At 44.1% G+C, this 20,118-nt stretch overlaps 1 protein-coding gene across 1 annotated transcript in view; it reads right to left on the bottom strand.

Moving 5' to 3' along the window:
* The window catches only part of PELI1 (pellino E3 ubiquitin protein ligase 1), a 101,860-nt gene extending 82,525 nt beyond the window's left edge, over positions 1–19,335 (bottom strand). The window contains exon 1 of the mRNA XM_068232368.1: positions 19,048–19,335. The gene's annotated coding sequence lies outside the window, so the exon portion shown is untranslated. The remainder of the gene's footprint in view (positions 1–19,047) is intronic.
* Between the last annotated feature and the right edge of the window lie 783 nt (positions 19,336–20,118).

Here is a 20,118-nt window from a genome sequence, read left to right as displayed (position 1 = left end):
GCCTCCATGCACACCATCATGTCCTGCTGTGGCAGAAATACCAGAGCACAATCGGGTCTGCGCTACTGCAAAGGAACAGACTTGTGCATGCACATTAGCACAAACCTGATCTGGCACAGCTATTACCGAAGACAGCCAAGCTGCATGGAGCGAACGTGTGTGCACAGGGCACAGACAAGCAGACTTTCAGGGGCACCACCGCTGGAGCGAGACTGCGGAGGAAGACGAGGGAAGCCTCTTTAAGATCCAAGGTCTTCCCCCTCCCGAGGTTAGAACCCCTTAAGGTTCTTTTTTCACTTCAGGGTCCCCTTAACAACAAAAATATGTATATAAAAAGCACGTGTCAGACCTGAGAAAATTATGCAATAAGACAAGAATTCACAAAGTATGCAAAATAAATATTTATGTGAATTCCAACTACACTGGAACTGAAAACCACTGCACAAAACTCGTATGGACAAGAAAAAACTCTGAGCACCACAAGAAAAACCTGTGCCTGTAGCGGAGGACGTGGATCGAAATTTGCACGTAGCGGCACTAACCACAAGACCTTATTTCAAAAGGTTGAAGCTTGATTATCTCAATTCAAACACAACAAAATGCAGGTGTCTGGCTTTCATTAGTGGGGCCACTCACTTTTCATGCCTGAAACAAAACATTGTAGGTCAGGAAAGTCAAGATTAAAACATGACTTGTAGGGTTTATGCATCCAGATTAAACAAACATCCAGTTGATATTTTTTCCCAGAGCTGGAGTCATTACGCCACTTTCCAGTTATGTTTCCCAAATTTAGCTTACATGCAGATAGTTTTGTGACCAGCCGAGAAATGTACCTGAACAAATGAATTCTCAACTGCTACTAACACTTTCCAGGGCAAGCATCCAAAAAATACATTTTTAATTATGCTGCACTACTGTGACATGGAAATAGCTCAGCAGCCAATGCCTTACTTAGTTTACATATACGTTGTTTGAGGCCTGGAACCCACTACAAACCGCTATCGCTAGCGATTTGTATGAGCGTTTTCTAGCAATTTTGGTAGCGATTTTAAAAAGTGTAAGCGTTCTGCCAGCGATTGTGTAGCAATTTTAACTTTGATTGGTCCTTTCAATGTACATTTTTTTTTACAGTGTGCAGTCATTTCAAAACGCTAGCAAAATCGCTCTGTGTAGGTTTTGACTAGCGATTACGCCAGCGTTTATATACTTTACATTGCAGAAACGCTAACGCTTAACACTAAACATGCTGCATGTTCTGCGTTTGCAATTTTGGTAATCTCAATCGCTCCAGTGAAATTTGGCCCATCTATTTAACATTAGCTGAACGTTTAGGGAAATGGCTAGCATTTTGAATAGCTCCCTAAAAGCTCACAAAATTGCTCTAGTGGGGTTGAGCCCTAAGGCCAGTTTTATGCGAGGGGGGGGGGGAAAAAATCGCACATTTTACGGCAGGGTAATGGTACGGCAATGCGGGGCCTAGCACACATACCACATCATGCTGGAAGTGCCCAATCCACTGCCGAGTGCATAGCAACACACAAAACTATAAACATATGATCCTGCAGCAGAGTGTGCCAACAGGGTAGGCCTGAACGATTTTAGGAAAAGATTGAATCGCACGATTTCTGTCAGAAATTGCGATTGATTCAATTCACGATTTTCGTGAGCTTGCACGATTTTCGACAGCTTGTAATTTCACAACTAGGCTCAGTTTGTGTGTGTGAGTCCTTCCTTTGCTTTATGAGAGTCTCTGCAGGCCTGTCAATCAAGCTTTGCTTTGGCCAGTTTATCAAGCCTAGCCTTTCCTGCAAACACAATTATGCCTTTGCACAAATTTACTGTGCCCCACTGCAGCAAACAGCTATGCAGAATAGATTGCCCCAATTTCAAATTCACAGTACCCCACTGCAAACAGCTGCGCAGAATACTAAGTTACCACAGTCAGTCACAGCACAGTCATCAGCATTATCACGCTGACACGCTGTGCAAAGGAAGTGGAGGCAGTGCAAAAAAGTTGATTGACAGGCTGCCCGGCCAGCTAGTGATGTGGACTCGGGAGGCTGAGCTACGCGTGATTGAGAGCCTGTGGGCGGAGTCTTCCGTCCGCCCAGCCAATGACATGGAGGCGCTGGGAGGAGTGAGCCGCCGCAAGAGTGACAGACTGTGGGCGGAGTCTGTTGCCCGCTAATCTCATAGGCTGCAGGCACGGAAGTTGGGGAGAGAGTGAGCCGCCTCCATAGCCGAAAGGGACGCGCGAGTAACACCCGCTGAGCCGCCGCCGATGGAGCGGCAAGCTGTGCACAGCATGAGAGGGGGCTGCCAGCAGAGGGGGACAAAATCGCCACTATGACGATCACGAAATCGCCGTTTCCGTGATTGCGATTTCGATCCCCATAGCTCCCCAGCCCAGTGATGTACTCCCTGCTGGACAGGAAGAATGTCACTGGGATTCCTGGGGATCTCTCTCGTTCCGCGCCACAATGCCATGAACCTTTTTAAGAAGTATGCGTCGCCCACTGCCTTACATTACTTCCGCCGCCTCGAAAGTCAAGCGGTAACGTGCTGTTGACTTTGCGGCAGCTCAGCAGTGGATTGGGCACTTCAAGTATGACGCGTTATGTGTGCTAGGCCTGGCATTGCCGTTGCATTAACCTCTGGAAATCACTGTTCAAAAAAGCCAAATATTGTCTTGTCTAAATACTAACAAAATGCTCCAATTTTAGGAAAAACATACGGTACATAATCAGGATATAGTCTGAAGTTTGGAAGGGAAACCCAGGTTGTCAGCTGCTTGTTGAAAAGAGGCCTAACAAACTTTCCCAGCCACTGTGCACTTTATTTGCTCTAATATGGTGTGCAAGTGCAGCCTCTGTCCCCCCTGGTTACTGTCCGAGCATCCTGAGCAACGCAAGTCACAGTGACTGTTAGATCTCATATGATTTGCAGCACTATATAAATAAAATGAAGTTTCTTCCAAAACATTTTATTTTTTGTACTGAGCAGTACTCAAAGATAGTGGTGGTTAAAATGTGATCGCTTCTCAAGAAAATTTCATTTGACACACGATTAATATTGTGTGGTCCGTGGCAGGGGTCTAGTCCTGGGAAAAGAAGTGAGTGGACTCACGTGGAAAACCCCTGCGCCGAGCGCCAAAAAATGGGCGTGGTCAAGCATAACGTGGGTGTGGTCATGGGTGGGGCCAAATATACATGACCTTAGCAGTGATGTAAAAGGTCCGCCGAGAAAGTTTGAGCTCTGCCGTAGTGTAACCCCCAAAAATAGATGTAATCTGACAGCATTTCACCAAAAAGACACAATCTGGTAGAAGTTCCTCCAAAATACAGATAATATGGAAGTGGTTACCCCAAAATAGACAATATGGCAGCAGCAGTTCCACCAACATACACATAATTTGGAAGCAGTTCCCCAAAATACGCGAAACCTGGCAGCGGATCACCCAAAATACACGTAACACCCAAAAGACATAATCTGGCAGTAGTGGTCCCCCAAACATACACAATCTGGCAGCAGTTCCCCAAAATACATGTAATCTGGCAGCAGCCGTTCCCCTAACATACACATAATCTGGCAGCTGTTCCCCAAAATACATAACAGCAGTTCCACAAAAATGCAGATAATCTGACAGCAGTTCCCCCAAAATAGGTACACCCAGCATAGGTAGCCAGGTCTATAGGTGTCCCCAGTATATGTAGCCATGAGTATAGTAGTCCCCAGTATATGTAGCCAGAGGTATAGTTGCTTAGTATATGTAGTCAGGGGTTTAGTAGTCCCCAGTATATGTAGCCAGAGGTATAGGTGTCCAGTATATGTAGCCAGGGGTATGTGTCCCCAGTATACGTAGTCAGGGGGTATATGTGTCCCCAGTATACGTAGTCAGGGGGTATATGTGTCCCCAGTATACGTAGCCAGGGGTATATGTGTCCCCAGTATACGTAGCCAGGGGTATATGTGCCCAGTATACGTAGTCAGGGGTATATGTGCCCAGTATACGTAGTCAGGGGTATATGTGCCCAGTATACGTAGTCAGGGGTATATGTGCCCAGTATACGTAGTCAGGGGTATATGTGCCCAGTATACGTAGTCAGGGGTATATGTGCCCAGTATACGTAGTCAGGGGTATATGTGCCCAGTATACGTAGTCAGGGGTATATGTGCCCAGTATACGTAGTCAGGGGTATATGTGCCCAGTATATGTAGTCAGGGGTATATGTGCCCAGTATATGTAGTCAGGGGTATATGTGCCCAGTATATGTAGTCAGGGGTATATGTGCCCAGTATATGTAGTCAGGGGTATATGTGCCCAGTATATGTAGTCAGGGGTATATGTGCCCAGTATATGTAGTCAGGGGTATATGTGCCCAGTATATATGTAGGTGTCCCCAGTATAAGTAGCCATGAGTATAGTAGTCCCCAGTATATGTAGCCAGAGGTATAGTTGCTTAGTATATGTAGCCAGGGGTATAGGTGCCCAGTATACGTAGCCAGAGGTATAGGTGTCCAGTATGCGTAGTCAGGGGGTATATGTGCCCCAGTATATATAGCCAAGGGTATATGTGCCCAGTATATGTACTCAGGGGGTATATGTGCCCAGTATATGTAGGTGTCCCCAGTATAAGTAGCCATGAGTATAGTAGTCCCCAGTATATGTAGCCAGAGGTATAGTTGCTTAGTATATGTAGCCAGGGGTATAGGTGCCCAGTATATGTAGCCAGGGGTATAGGTGCCCAGTATATGTAGCCAGAGGTATAGGTGTCCAGTATATGTAGCCAGAGGTATAGGTGTCCAGTATACGTAGTCAGGGGGTATATGTGCCCCAGTATATATAGCCAAGGGTATATGTGCCCAGTATATGTAGTCAGGGGGTATATGTGCCCATTATATGTAGTCAGGGGGTATATGTGCCCATTATATGTAGTCAGGGGGTATATGTGCCCATTATATGTAGTCAGGGGGTATATGTGCCCATTTAATGTAGTCAGGGGGTATATGTGCCCAGTATATGTAGTCAAAGGGTATATGTGCTCCAGTATATATAGCCAGGGGTATATGTGCTCAGTATATGTAATCAGGGGGTATATGTGCCCAGTATATGTAATCAGGGGGTATATGTGCCCAGTGTATATATATGTAGGCAGGGGTATATGTGCCCCAGTATATATAGCCAGGGGTATATGTGCCCAGTATATATGTAGTCAGGGGGTATATGTGCCCAGTATATATGTAGTCAGGGGGTATATGTGCCCAGTATATATGTAGTCAGGGGGTATATGTGCCCAGTATATATGTAGTCAGGGGGTATATGTGCCCAGTATATATGTAGTCAGGGGGTATATGTGCCCAGGATATATGTAGGCAGGGGGTATATGTGCCCAGTATATATGTAGGCAGGGGGTATATGTGCCCAGTATATATGTGTGTGTGTGTGTGTGTGTGTGTGTGTGTGTGTGTGTGTGTGTGTGTGTGTGTGTGTGTGTGTGTGTGTGTGTGTGTGTGTGTGTGTGTGTGTGTGTGTGTGTGTGTGTGTGTGTGTGTGTGTGTGTGTGTGTGTGTGTGTGTGTGTGTGTGTGTGTGTGTGTGTGTGTGTGTGTGTGTGTGTGTGTGTGTGTATATATATATATATAGGCAGAGGGTATATGTGCCCAGTATATATGTAGGCAGGGGTATATGTCCCAGAATAGGTAGCCAGGTGTCCCCCCAGGAGGAGGGGAGCAGCGCAGAGAAGAGGGAGAGCTGTGAGCAGCGGTGGAGAAGGGGGGCCATCTCCCCCCCCCCTTCCCTCACCTTAGGGTGCTCTCCCTCCGTCGCTGTCCCCTCCAGAAGTAACGTGCGGGCAGCCGGCGGGACTTACCTCTCCTCGTTCCGGCGCGAGCACTCCATTGCCGCAAGTCTGGTCTGATCCAGACCAGAGCAGCGGCACGCAGATCCGGCACCGGAACGAGGAGAGGTAAGTCCCGCCCGCTGCCCGCACGTTACTTCTGGAGGGGACAGCGAAGAAGAGGGAAAACCCTAAGGTGAGGGAAGGGGGGGGGGGGGAAGATGGCCCCCTTCTCCACCGTCCACACAGCTCTCCCTATTCTCTGCGCTGCTCCCCTCCACACGCTAGGGTGGACGGCGTCCACGCTGAAGAAATAGTAAGTGCACGCCGTTCACCCGCGTCCACCCCCCACTCGACCCCTGGTCCGCGGCAATCATCCAGGCAAGAAGTATACGGAGAGATATTTATCATTCCTTAAAGGATACCCCAACTAAAATGTGACATAATGAGATAGACATGTGTATGTACAGTGCCTAGCACACAGATAACTATGCTGTGTTTCTTTTTTTTATTTTTCTGCCTGAAAGAGTTAAATATAAGGTATGCAAGTGGCTGACTCAGTCCTGACTCAGACAGGAAGTGACCACAGTGTAACCCTCACTGATAAGAAATTCCAACTATAAAACACTTTCCTAGCAGAAAATGGCTTCTGAGAGCAAGAAAGAGGTAAAAAAAAAGGGAATTTCTTATCAGTGAGGGTCACACTGTAGTCACTTCCTGTCTGAGTCAGGACTGAGTCAGCCACTCACATACCTGATATTTAACTCTTTCAGGCAGAGAAAGAAAAAAAGGAACACAGCATAGTTATCTGTGTGCTAGGCACTGTACATACACATGTCTATCTCATTATGTCACATTTCAGTTGGGGTATCCTTTAAGTATAGAGGCTGCACTTCTGGATAAACATCCTTAGGGCTCTTTTCCACTATGAAATGCAATAGCGATTGTGAATTTCCACTATGCGATTGCGATTGAGCTACTATACTCATAGTACAGGTCAATCGCATACAAAACGCGGCAGGATGATGATTGCACTTTGACCAAAATCGCATTGCAATCGGATCGCACTAATGGAAATTGCTGCTGCAGTTTCCATTAGTTTAATGTACCTTGCGATTAGAATCGCAAATCGCAGGGTAGTTTAAAAAGGCCCTTATGGGACAGGTGCAATCATATGCTAGCAGAAAAAAGTGGAAGAAAATAGTGTCACCATGCCCTTTAGGCCTCCTTTACATTAGGTGCATTCAGAAAAGTATTTAAGTGCATGATTAAAAAAAAACACATGCTTTGATGTGCAATTCATAACACGTTTCAGTGCATTGCAGTTTTAAGTGGACCCATGCATTTTACGTACGCTTAAACACGTTTTTGTTCAGCATGGGGTTTGATTATTTGATGTAGCAGTTGTCAAAGATTTTTTTAATTTGAATTTTTTTTTTAATTAGTAGTAAAATAAAAAACATCTCCAAAGAGCATTGCTATGTGTTTCTATGCACTAAAAAAAAGCACACCCAAATAAGAAGTGCATTTCTCCCAGAGTAAATTGAGCTATAAAATACTTTTCTCCTCTTTCGCTGTCACTTACAGTATTTAGTAGAAATCTGACGGAACTGACTAGCCCATCTCTTCATGGGGGATTCTCAGTATTTAATATTCTTTACAAAAGCACTCCCTGGAAATTATCTATACAAAAGATGCAGCCCACCCTCCATCTGTTTGCACACTATTCTGGCAGTTGGACTGAGCAAGTCCAGCATTTACCAAGTGCTTTTGAAAATAAAGGAAACCAGAGAATCCCCCATAAGGGGATGGACTAGTTCACAACTTGTCAGTTCTGACAGTAACTCTGGGAGAAATGTACTTTATATGTATGAGTTTTTATGTTTTTTTTTTTATTTTACAATTATTCGCAATAGTGGGCCTTTAAAATAATCTTCCAGTAGAATACATGTGATCATCTGTTGGAAGAAAACAAGGATTAAAAAAAGAAAGAAAAAAAACACCTTCTCACAAGTGTGTCTGAGTTCCCACACTTACACAGTTCCAGATGTTTGACATTCTATTCACATGATGTATACAGCCAAGTGCAAACTACTGGCTGAGGCATTTCACTTCCCTGTATCCCTCAGCAAAAGGAAGTTCACAGAGTTCCGGCTTATGGCACAGCTGCCCATGTGGCCACATCATTATTTCACATGTCTCGGGGGTCACCAAACCTCATCTTCTCACATGTGCATGTATACATGCAAAGCATTGCCACCTGCAGCTGTTATCATGTGACTCCTTTCCTGGGAGCTACAGCCTTGTCATTTCTCAGAAGAAAGGGCGGATCTGTTTTATATCATTGGATAAAATACAACTGCATGATAATAGGATAAACAAACTGGAGAACTATACATGCTGAGGAAAGGGGGTAGGGGGTGGGGGGTGGGGGTTGTTTATCCTAATCAGTGAAACAAAACAAAAAAAAAAACAAAAAAAAAAACTTTCCAAAAATCAAACTGCTTCCCACATAGTTGGTGCTCTGCTACAGCTGAATAAAAAAAATCCTCCCCGCAGGACTTCCATCATTTTCTCAGCAAATTAAATTTAAGCCAGCACACAAAAAAAATTTAGCGTTTAGAGTGTTCCTGAGATGAATAGAAGGAATGGATTTTGACTTACCTCGGGCTTCCTCCAGTCCATTAGCTTCCTCAACATCCTCCCAGTCCTCTACAAATTGTGCCACTGTCAGCCCCAGAGTCTGTAACTTGGCTGGTCGTGATTCCATGGTTAGACGTTCTCCGCATGTGCAGTTCATTATCACTGTAACTGCACTTGTGAAGAACAGCCCCAGCCATAGGAACGCAATGGATGAGGCAAGCAACCCAGAACAGCGCATGCGCAGTGGCTTGCAATCCCACCGGATAGCGGACTTCACAGTGGCACAACGGAGGGGCCTGAAAGAACATTAAAGGAGCAGAAGGACTGTAGGAGGAGGGGAAGGGGGGGGTTGGCAAAGTTGGCCATGTCAACATAGCATGTACAGATTTTTTTTTTTCTTTACAGCTGTCCCAGAATTTAAACGCTCCATGAAGGCCTCTTTCAGATGGGAGGCTGAAATGCATACTTGCCGAGCAGTTCAGTCTCTGGCCCACCAGTGCAATTCTGGTGTTATTTAAATGCGTCTGAATTGCAGCGGTAGTAGCACTACGCGTGTCAACCGCTGACAGGTGGTGGTGTTACAAAGCGGCAGAGGACCGGCAACAAATCAGCTGCGGCCGCGCTCAGAACTTATATATTATATTATGCTGCAAGCAGCAAGTTTTTTTCCGGCATGAGGGAACATTAGATGTGACCCAGCCCACTGATTACCATAGGCTTTCACATCTGGTGCAATTGTGCATGCAGGGAAACAACATGCAAATCCTCCAGATGTGAACTTGAAGTAAGGAAACTTACTTCAGGCTAGACACTTACCTACATAGAGGCAAGGCTCTGCATACCACAGAGCCTTCCGGGCCCTTGGACCATCCCGTCTTTCTAGCGCCGCCCCCTTAAGATATTCCACATGCTAGGTTGCATACCTCTTAAGCTGGCCACTAACGGTCAAATTTCTAGCGAAAAATCGTTCGAGCGATCAGAAATTCTGATCGGACGAAAAATCATTCAGTACACCATCAACTAACCAATCATTGCTTCCTATCTATCACGACCACCAAGAAAATCCAAATTTTCGTTCGACGAAAATTCATTCGGGCGACATTTTTTTCACTCGTTCATAATCGATTGTGTCCACCAATGGAAATTATTTAAAACCAATCCGATCAGAATTTCTGATCGCTCGAACGATTTTTCGCTAGAAATTGGACCGTTAGTGGCCAGCTTAAGGAACTCCTCCGGCTGCCTTTGAAGTACTTGGATCTCCGAGTACTACTGAAGAGCCCATCCAAGCTCACGCATGCGCAATCTCTGGAAGACCTCAGGGATGCAAGTATTTCTGAAGTCTGCCCAATGAGTACCGAATACACAGCCAGTCAGATAACTTTCAACAGGTGATGGCGCTGAAACAACGGAATGGACTGAAGACCAGAAAGGCTCTATAGTATCCAGGGCCTTCCCTCTACATAAGTATGTGTCTAACCTGAAGTGAGTTTCCTCACTTTTGATATTTTAATAGGGTTTGGTAATGGTAACTAAGCACGAGACTCAAATGTTGTAGAACTGCAGAAATACGTGCAATTTCCGGGAGATCGGCAAATAACCATATTTCTAAAATAAAAAAGTGGGATCATTACTTTCCACAATCACCACTACTGTTCCTAATTGATGAGAAATAAAATAGTAACCACCATATTTATATGGGGGAAACCAGCTGATTGTTGAAAAACATTCTCCACTTTGAATTGCGCCCTTAGTGGGCTGCATGAAAAATGCGCTAAACAAATGTTAGGATTTTCGATTTTTAAATTGGACCTGGACTTTTGACTGGACACAAGGAAAACATATCAAAAATGCACCCTGTATGCATTAAGGGCTGGTGCACACCAAAACCCGCTAGCAGATCCGCAAAATGCTAGCAGATTTTTAAACGCTTTTTTTTATTTTTATGAGGCGTTTTGCTAGCGTTTTGCGGATTGCTGCTGCGGTTTTCAGTATAGTAGATTTCATATATTGTTACAGTAAAGCTGTTACTGGACAGCTTCTGTAACAAAAAACGCCTGCAAAACCGCTCTGAAGTGCCGTTTTTCAGAGCGGTTTGCGTTTTTCCTATACTTAACATTGAGGCAGAAACGCATCCGCAATCCAAAAAATGCCTCACCCAGGCATTTTTCGTTTCTGCAAAACGCCTGCCGCTCTGGTGTGCACCACCCCATTGAGATACATTGACCAAGCAGATCCGCAGCCGCAAGCGGATCTGAAAACGCCCAAAAAGCCGCTCGGTGTGCACCAGCCCTTAAAGAGTTTAGCCTGTGTAATTCCCCCTCATTTGTGTCTAATCACTAGTTGTAATTTGATCCTTCCCTGTGTCACATGACTGCATACGGCAGATAAGCCCATTTGAAAGTACAGGCTGTAAACAATATGTCTGCTTCCATGAATCAGGAAGTAGAAACTGGGCAGATTTATTTTAGGATTGGTATCAGCTGTAACAAAGAAATGTTTTTTTGTTTAAATATTATTATGCTGTTGTGTATCTAGCAGAGCAGAGAGGAGTTCTGAGTTCAGGTCCGATTGAGGCTGCTTATACACTAAGTCGTTACAGGCGCACGTTAGTGCAGCCTGTAACGCTCCCCCAACGCACAGCAATGTAACACAAGTGGGCTGTTCACATTGCCTACGTTGCGTTACATGTAACGCTGCACGTTCTTCCGAAAGTGCAGCATACTATAACGTTACAGCGGCTTAAGCCGCATTACACTGTCTGCACATGCTCAGTCATGTTGGGGAGAAGCGGAGAGTGGCCAGGCACATGGCTAATATTCACTGCACGTTGTGACGTGCAGTGTTTACTTCCTGGTGCGGCCGCTCTGTGCGGCGATTGGCCGGCGGGACCACGTGATGCCGCATGCGTCCAAGAGTACGCATCACGGCATCACGGACGCCAGAGTGAGCTGCACAACGCGGCTCAATCTGACGTCCCCATCGAAGAGCACCAGGCCTTGCGTTAGGTGCACGTTATGTGACCTTAACGTAACACCTAACGCAACGTCTTGGTGTGCAAGTAGCCTTAAAGAACAAGCGACACCCATGCTAACCTAGAAATAAAAAACACATATATAAGTAGATAAATACTACTTCTACTTACATAACAGATGTATTGTGCCATCCACGTAATGATTCCTGTGAATTTTATAAAGGAAAAGCAGAAAATCCTATTCTAGGCAGTGGCCATCTTGCCAAGCTAATGCTGACACATCCTCCTTGACTCTTGTCCCCCCCCCCCCTTTCTCTTGCTCATTGTGTATTCATTAGCTGCCCTCCTCCCGGAGTCTTCAGAAACTCCCACTGGGGTGTATACTAAGAACTGCACTGTCTTTTTTATTTACTCCTCCAATTGCTGCGTCACCTCAGCCTTGCTTGTAAACACAAGTGATCAGAGGGTGTTTCTGATAAGCAGCTAGGCAGGGAAATAAATGGAAGAGGAGGAATATATTATGGTCAAAAAGAACCCCCAGCATGCAACTGTTTGGCACTGACTACTAAAGGGCCAGTGCTAATAAGGTATGTGATAACGCCAAATCATAACAGCAGAAAAAGTTTTGAAAGTTTTGAATGCAGGATTAGCATCTTTATCACTTAATAAACTCAGACCAGTTGCTGTTGAAATTTGATTTTTATTGCATTGCTGCCTGCCAGTTAATGCACCTTTCAAGATCGCAGTGGGTGACAGCAATACAAGTAAATGGATTGTAGACTGATTCTTTAATTTGGCAAACAATGCAATTTGTTTTGTTAATAAAGGGGACATGGAGAAAGCAGTATGAAGCTGTAGGATTTTGTTTATTATTTTTATTTGTATTTATATAGCAACAACATATTCCATGGCATTGTGCAGAGTACAAAACAATAGGGAGTATAATAAATAGTTCACAAAGAGCACAAACACCACATCTAACACCACAAATACACATACATATTAGTATCAAAATATCTAGCTAAACGGGTACGTGTTCTTTGGATAGAATTAGTATAACAGAAAATGAGAAACATTAGGGTGGGTAACCCTGCCCTTTAAAATAGACAATCTTTATGTTGGGAATACACGAAGATTTTTCAGTAGATTTACTGTTCGATCTATTTTCTTATCAATTTCCATTCATTTCTATGTGAAATCGATCAGAAAAACGATTGAAAATAAGACCAAACATGTCGGAAATTATCTATCGAACCATCTAACAAAATCTAGTGTATGGGTATTCCCAGCATTAGATTCTGGAAGCAGGGGCTGATCAGCCAAGAAATCAGACAACAAACTTAAGAGTTAAGGTGGCCATACACTCGTCGATGTGCCATCAGATCCGACCAACAGATAGATCCCTCTCTGATCGAATTTGATCAGAGAGGGATCGTATGGCCACCTTTACTGCAAACAGATTGTGAATCGACTTCAGCCTGAAACCGATCACAATCTGTGGAGCCGCCGCTGCTGCCGCCACTCCCCCCCATACATTACCTGTTCCGCCGGCGCGACTCCCCTGGTCCCGGCTGTCTTCTTTCCGCACTGGTCTCCGGTCCGTTCCTGCAGCTACTGAACTTCCTTTCCAGGGGGAAGTTTAAACAGTAAAGGGGCTCTAGTGTTTAAACTTCCTGCCGGGACAGGAAGTTCTGTGTAGCTGCAGGAACGGTCCGGAACCCAGGGCGGAAAGAAGACAGTCGTCGGGCATTCGAACGCCGCTATCGACGCACTCCCGACCCGCCGGCAATCGAGGAAAATCTTCCGCACGGACGGATCGATCGTTCTGTCAGCGATGTGCGAGGCGAATTTCACAGCCGATTCGATCGGCTGTATATCGGTGGGAAAATCGTTAGGTGTATGGGCCCCTTTATCTTATGCTTTAGGTATCCATTGTGAACAAGATAGTGAAACAAGACAGCTGTTAACACCTCTAAATACAATCTATTAACAACTCAGCTTCTGAATCACAAACAAAGAGCTACTCAAAAGCTTATATCCAACAGACTTGTTCAAAGGAGCAGTGAATTGCATGTTGTGCAAACTATAAAGTCTCCTACGCACACTTTACTGAACTTGGCCAAGGCCTCGAACAGAAGCTTCTTGGTCAAGAATTTAAACTTGCTGCCCCATATGACATGCAAAAATGTGTCCTGCCAGATCTTCAAACATCAACAATGAGAGCATATGGTTCACTTCTTTACCCCACCCATCAGGTCTCCATAGAAACAGTACAAGGTGCTTGGTTGTAGCTGCAAACCTCAGACACCGGACATGAAAGCTGTACACCTGTGAGGTAAGGAGGCTGCACATCACTGCACTACAGAAAATAGAGTTACAGACTACCCAGCAAGCTCATGGTGAACCAGAACTCCTGTGAGTGTGTAATGGGCTAAAAAGAGCCAGAAAGCCTGCTTACTTCTTACTAAAATGCTATGCAAAACGGAAATGTGCGTTCTTTAAAACAGAAGGCATTTGCGGTTATTCAGGTTGGAGTGAGCATATGTCTCCCACAATGCATCACTGCTTTAACATGCAAATCATACCTTTGTTGTCCCAGAAAGCTTCTGACACACCAATGTAAACATATTACAATATAACTGCATCGCACTAACAATGTGATTATATTGTCCGATGCAATGCACCACTGTGAATGGTAGCCTAACATTCATGAAAATATATTTATTACTAAACTTACTAATAAAAAGGAAGGGTCAGTAATGACACGAGGACACCTTTTACCACAGCGTTATGGGCTTTTAGCTTTGCACCAGAGGGGGAAATGCTAGGAATTTCAATACATAAAATAAGAGATAGACTGCCACTTCAAGCCAACAAAATCTCACAGCAAGAGGAGCTTCAGAATGCAGAGTCAAATCGTTATAAAATGTTTGTTTGTCACAGCTTTACATTAACACATAACTGCAACATAAATACCATAACAATAAAAAGTGCAGTTTATCATGATATGGCGAAGAGGAAAAAAAAAAAAAAAGCACATGACTTTTGTTTTGATGTCTGGTAGAGTCATCTTGTTGACTTCCTCCTGTCTAACTATGTCACGCTAAGAGGAGGAAGACAACAACAAAAAATGCAACACCCCCAAATGCTACACTTCCTCCTAAGTTTGAGACCGACATATAAAGAGGCACTTTCACTGCGGCAGCAGATGCATCTGAAACTAGCGTCCGCAAAAACTTAGTAAACATGTAATTTTTCCTATGTCACCTACGGCACTTTTGACTTCGCGCACATATTTCCATGCAGCCTTTCTGTAATACTGTAATTTTATGTACGTAAACACTAACTAGGTCAGCCAAAATACATAGACATTTCAGAATAGATATGGAAAAAAACAAACTTCTTAATAACCACATTGAAAAGCCAAAAGGTGATCGCTGGTTCTTAAGGAAAAAAACAAAACAGGAAGACAACCAACACATTGGAGATGCAGAACATATTATTTTGAAATGATAAAGAGTTACATCCCCCAAAATTTCACAATCCCACGGCAACAGCATTCATGACAAAGACTTGTGGTGCTGCCAAAGAAGACAGATGTAAGCCCTGCGGAGGGGGCAGGATGGGACACTGAATTAATGGACAAAGACGAAGAAGATCCTTTATTCGCCAAGCCGGAATAGGTTATAAGCTCCTGCAAGTAGCCTTTACCGTGTCCATCATAATTCCGAAACACAATTTCTCCAAAGAATAAAAAGCCCAATGGGCAAAGCCAATGGATCAATAAGTAAATAGCCAACGATGTTCACAGAAAAAATATACAATAAACTGCAGTATAATATCATAATGGAAACATGACATGTAGGATATACAAGTGAGAATTTATTAAACATACAGCCACTATAATATGCCTGAAATATGCTATACAGATAAGGAATACAACATACCGTATCTATTCTAAACTAGCACAACAGCAACTGTTCATCATAATGTTAGCAAATATATATGTATCGTCCCAAGGTGACCAGGGCTCAAGTGATATCTCCACATCAACAATTCATATATATACAAGCAAATGACATGAATAAATCACAGTGGCTGAGTAATGTCACTGAACAAGACTGGGATAGGTAAATAACTGAGATCACATACAAGCAAGATCTTATGGTAATGGTTTTGTGTTTGCAAATGATTATTATTACTTATAACTCAAATTCCATACCCTACTTTTAAACACACATGGTTAACAGATCCTTCGAGCCTACGCCTGATCTTGAAAGAGGTCTGTAATTCTATATACACTTTCAAGTATTAAATACAAATATTGCCTCTTAAAAGTGCCCATTAACGGTAAGATTTTGTTCATCAGAAGCTATATTTAAACGCAATTTTTTAACTATCACAAGTAATCGGAAGGTAATTTTCATTTGCTCCCATAAACAGGTTGATTAGGGCATTTTATCTCTTCCGATTCAACTGTAAAATCCAAGTTTCAGATCGACCAAAGCATCATTTCACATCGATTTTCACCACACACTGCATCAAAAGATCGCATCTGATGAAAATATTGTTGGCCAAAGGATTATCACAATAATATGCTTGTTAAAAACAATACATATTACTGACATGTTAGGACAACATGTAACCCTGCAGATTTTGAGGAACCATAATTTTCAGTCTACTGGGTTTAACGTCTCCTCTACTCTGTATGCTCACCAAACCAAAAATCAGCTATATAGAATTAAGATTAAGAGAAGATGGAGTCATAAATCCAAAAAAGCGAATAATGTACCCACTGACACTCTTTCTGAAGCCTCAAATATCATCACTTCAGAAATAACTAAAACATTCCCATAGCAACAAAAAGCTTGTCGCTTTACTCAAAGCCCTATCACTAGACTGTAGAACATGCCAGTCAACAGTCTACAGAGAAGAGTGTAGCAGGACCGTGGGGGCTAGGTTGTTATTTGTCTTGCTTTGCTACAGTAGAGACTGAGACTTGAACCCCAAACATGTTGTTACATGCATGCAATATAGTTTCTACTGTTTGGGTTTTCCCAGATATACCAGTAAGTTAACTGGCTTGCCTCAAAACTGGTGCTAGATTGTTTGGGTCATAAGACTGCAAGCTCATAAAATAGTAATAAATGATCGTAAAGAGTGAAAGTTCCAGTGAGTAGGGGGCATTAACGTTCCAGATCAGATTAGCTCCATAAAAGTTCTAGTACACTAAAGGTGCGTACACACATGCGACTATAGTCGTTTGTAACGATCGTTCCCCGATCTTTACCAACGACGATCGTTACAAAAAACGAACCACCGACTATTAAGGCAAACGACGAACGAGCAAAATCGCTACAAAAGAAAGTTCTGTCTCGGCGGATTTTAACCAACGACGATCGTTTGCAAAAGTAGTACATCGTTGGAAACGATCGTTCGTACTAGGCTTGACATGCGCATTTCACTATTTCTCCATGGAACTTCTCATTTTTATGCGCAGGCGCAATAGTTGCTTTCTGTGATGTAACGTTCGTTCTAACGATCAGATCGTTACACACATTTTAAAACTACCTTTACTTAGGTCGTTCTTTCATCAATTAAAAGTTCGTTCGTCGTTCTTAACGAACGATCGTTGTCGCATGTGTGTACGTAGCATTAGGCAAGGTCCACAGTACTTAGCAGCATAATGCAAGCTCCAATGGAGACTGAATACAAAGCCTGCATGCAGCGAGTTAGAGGAATAACGCGAACTGAAGCCAAAATATAAAGACAATCAGATCCCGTAAATATTGCATAGCGGTGTTTCCGCATTCCATTGTTCTCCAAACAGAAAAATTAAGGACACAGGACTAATCTCTGACAGTAATTAACAGACCAGGAAACACGTGAATAGATTCTAGAGTCGAGCATTAAAAATGATTTTTTTTTTGCTCTCTGGGAACAGGAATAGCAAGGCAGAAGCAAAACTCTACAAGGAGCTAAAGAATCAAGACATCAGCTGTTCAAATAATAAAACTGTCAATTAATGAATCAATAGCTTTCTGAGTCTGATTAGCCCTGTGCAAAGTTCCAGTTCAGCCCCTGCTGATAATTTTGGAACTGAAACCTACTTTAAAGGGAATCTGAAGAGAAAGGTACAACAGAGTAACCAAGCAGCTCAGGGTGACCCAAACTACTAGGAACTACTAGGAAGAGAAAGGTAGAAGAGATACTGAAGAGATACTGCTCAATTTCCTTTTAAACAATACCAGTTGCCTGGCTGTCCTGATCATTCTGGCATCAGTAGTGTCTCAATCCCACACCCAAAACAACCATGCAGCTAATCTTGTTAGATATGTGTCAGAAACATCTGATCTGCATGCATTCCTGTTTGGGGTCTATGGATATAAGTCCTGAGGCAGCCTTACATCACTCGATGTATAGGCAGATCAGCCTTGAGACAGCGCCACCGCCTGCCTGCCCCCCCCCCCCCCCAGTGTCCCCCCAGTTTCAGCATCAACGTGAGCACCTTTACCACATGGCACCAGGTGCATGTAGTGATGTCATACATGTGCCTGGTGCCACATGGTACAGGCAGTGATGGTGGACACCGGAGGCCAGCAGTTGCGCAGGCAGGGAAGTGAGACTTTACACTCCAGAAGGGGGACACTAACACTTTGGGGGAACACTGGCCGGAATCGATATCGAAAGGCCATTACCACAGCACACATGATCAAGCACTTGTGACAGATTTTCCAGCAAGCACAATCGATCCTTTTGACTGGATATTGATTAAAAGATCAGTCAACAGTTAAGAATTCTCTACATATTCGATAAAAATGATCAAATCATACGGTCGATCGGGCCCCAATATCAAGTGGCGTATGGGCACCTTTAAGGTGCGTACACACGGCACACTTTAGCAGACGACGGGTCCGTCGGACCCTCCCGCTGGGCGGACGTTCTAGGACATGTGTACAGTCTGTCGGCAGACTGATAAGACTGTTTCTGACAGATCCGCTCAGCAGGAGAGTCTGACGGATCAGTCGTTTGCTAAAGTATGCCGTGTGTACGCACCTTAAAGGTGCCCATACGCCACTTGATATTGGGGCCCTTTAGGTGCAGAGGATCAGCAAGACAGCCAGGCAACCGGTATTGTTCAAAATTAAATGAATGTCAGCATTCATCTTCCATATCTATCAGTCCTTAATCAGAGCAGTGGGTAAACAATGCTATCCATTAACTAATTGGCTGTTCAGAAGCCTGAGGAGCGCCTACACATTTACAATTCCTAGCAAGCACAATACATATAAGGCAAACTTTTCTTTCATCTCCATTGCCCATGCATACATAATACCGAATCTAACAAGCATATGTCACCTCCGGATGGACATAGAAAATACAATAAGCCCAGGTAGGCTTGGTCATCAGGTGACAGGTTTCCCCATCCTGACAGAACATTATTTCATTAGACAATGATGCTGCAGCTAAGTCGTGCACTGCCATATACAGTACATGCCCATTGCTGCTATATCAGGGGCACATCTGCCCGCCGGGGCCCTGCTGCAGCCAGCTCTGCCCAGGCAATGGTACACTGTGTCTCCTTCCGACTTACAGCGCGCTGGAGCGGAGGGCTGCTCCTCCCTGCGGGTGAGCCCGAGTCACAGGCCTGCTGCTGCTGGCGGCGTCACGATGACAGCGGCAGTGGATGTAGCAAGCGCACCGCTGACTGACAATAGCGCTTCCTCTATTTCCTGGCTGAGAGCGGCTCTCTCCGGCCTCGGCTGCTCTGCATACACGGCGGCCGCTGCAACAACAGAAGAAGAGGAGATGATGATGATGCTTCTACTGCTGCTGCTGCTGCTGGAGGCGATGGGATCGCTACCCGGTAACGTCACCACGTAAGGCCATAAACACAGAGGACAGGAACGGCTGATTGTGACGTCACTGCGCGCGTCCAGTGTAAGGGAGCATGGGAAGTGTAGTCCTATCACAACAATGGGTAGCTTGGATTCCTCTGTTGCTCTTCTCCGCTATGCTTTGACTGGCCTCAAATCATCATTTCATTGCACCCTGTGTATAGTGTATGGAAAGAAAGGGTCACACAAAGGACAAATAAGTATATTATTTTTTCTATTGAACAATGTATTTCATTTACTCTAAACTTTTTTTCTTTCCTTCAAATGAATGTGTGACAAGATCGTGATAAGAGGCGTGACAGGGGAGTATCTTAAAGGGAACCTAAACTGAAAAGGATATGGATTTTTCCTTTTAAAATAATACCAGTTTCTTGACTCTCCTGCTGATCCTGTGTCTCTAATACTTTTAGCCATAGACACTGAACAAGCATACAGATCAGGTGCTCTGACTGAAGTCAGACTGGATTAACTGCATGCTTGTTTCAGGTCTGTGATTCAAGCCCTACTGCAGCTAAAGAGATCAGCCGGACCGGACTGCCAGGCAACTGGTATTGTTTAAAAGGAAACTTCTATATCCCTCTCATTTTAGGTTCCCTTTAAAGGTGTCCCACTTTCTTAAAGTGTACCTGAGATTGGGCGAAATAAATTTTTTTTATACATACCTGGGGCTTCCTCCAGCCCCCTCCGGCCTGACTGCTCCCTCGCTGGTGTCCTCCACTGCCTGCAACCTCCACAACTGGCCCGGTAAGTCATCCAGTTGGCGCAGT

This window comes from Hyperolius riggenbachi, chromosome 4 (genome assembly GCF_040937935.1).
Source record: "Hyperolius riggenbachi isolate aHypRig1 chromosome 4, aHypRig1.pri, whole genome shotgun sequence".
In the NCBI taxonomy this organism is placed as follows: domain Eukaryota; kingdom Metazoa; phylum Chordata; class Amphibia; order Anura; family Hyperoliidae; genus Hyperolius; species Hyperolius riggenbachi.
The sequence above is the reverse complement of the archived record's forward strand: the minus strand, read 5'-3'. Positions and strand labels throughout refer to the sequence as shown.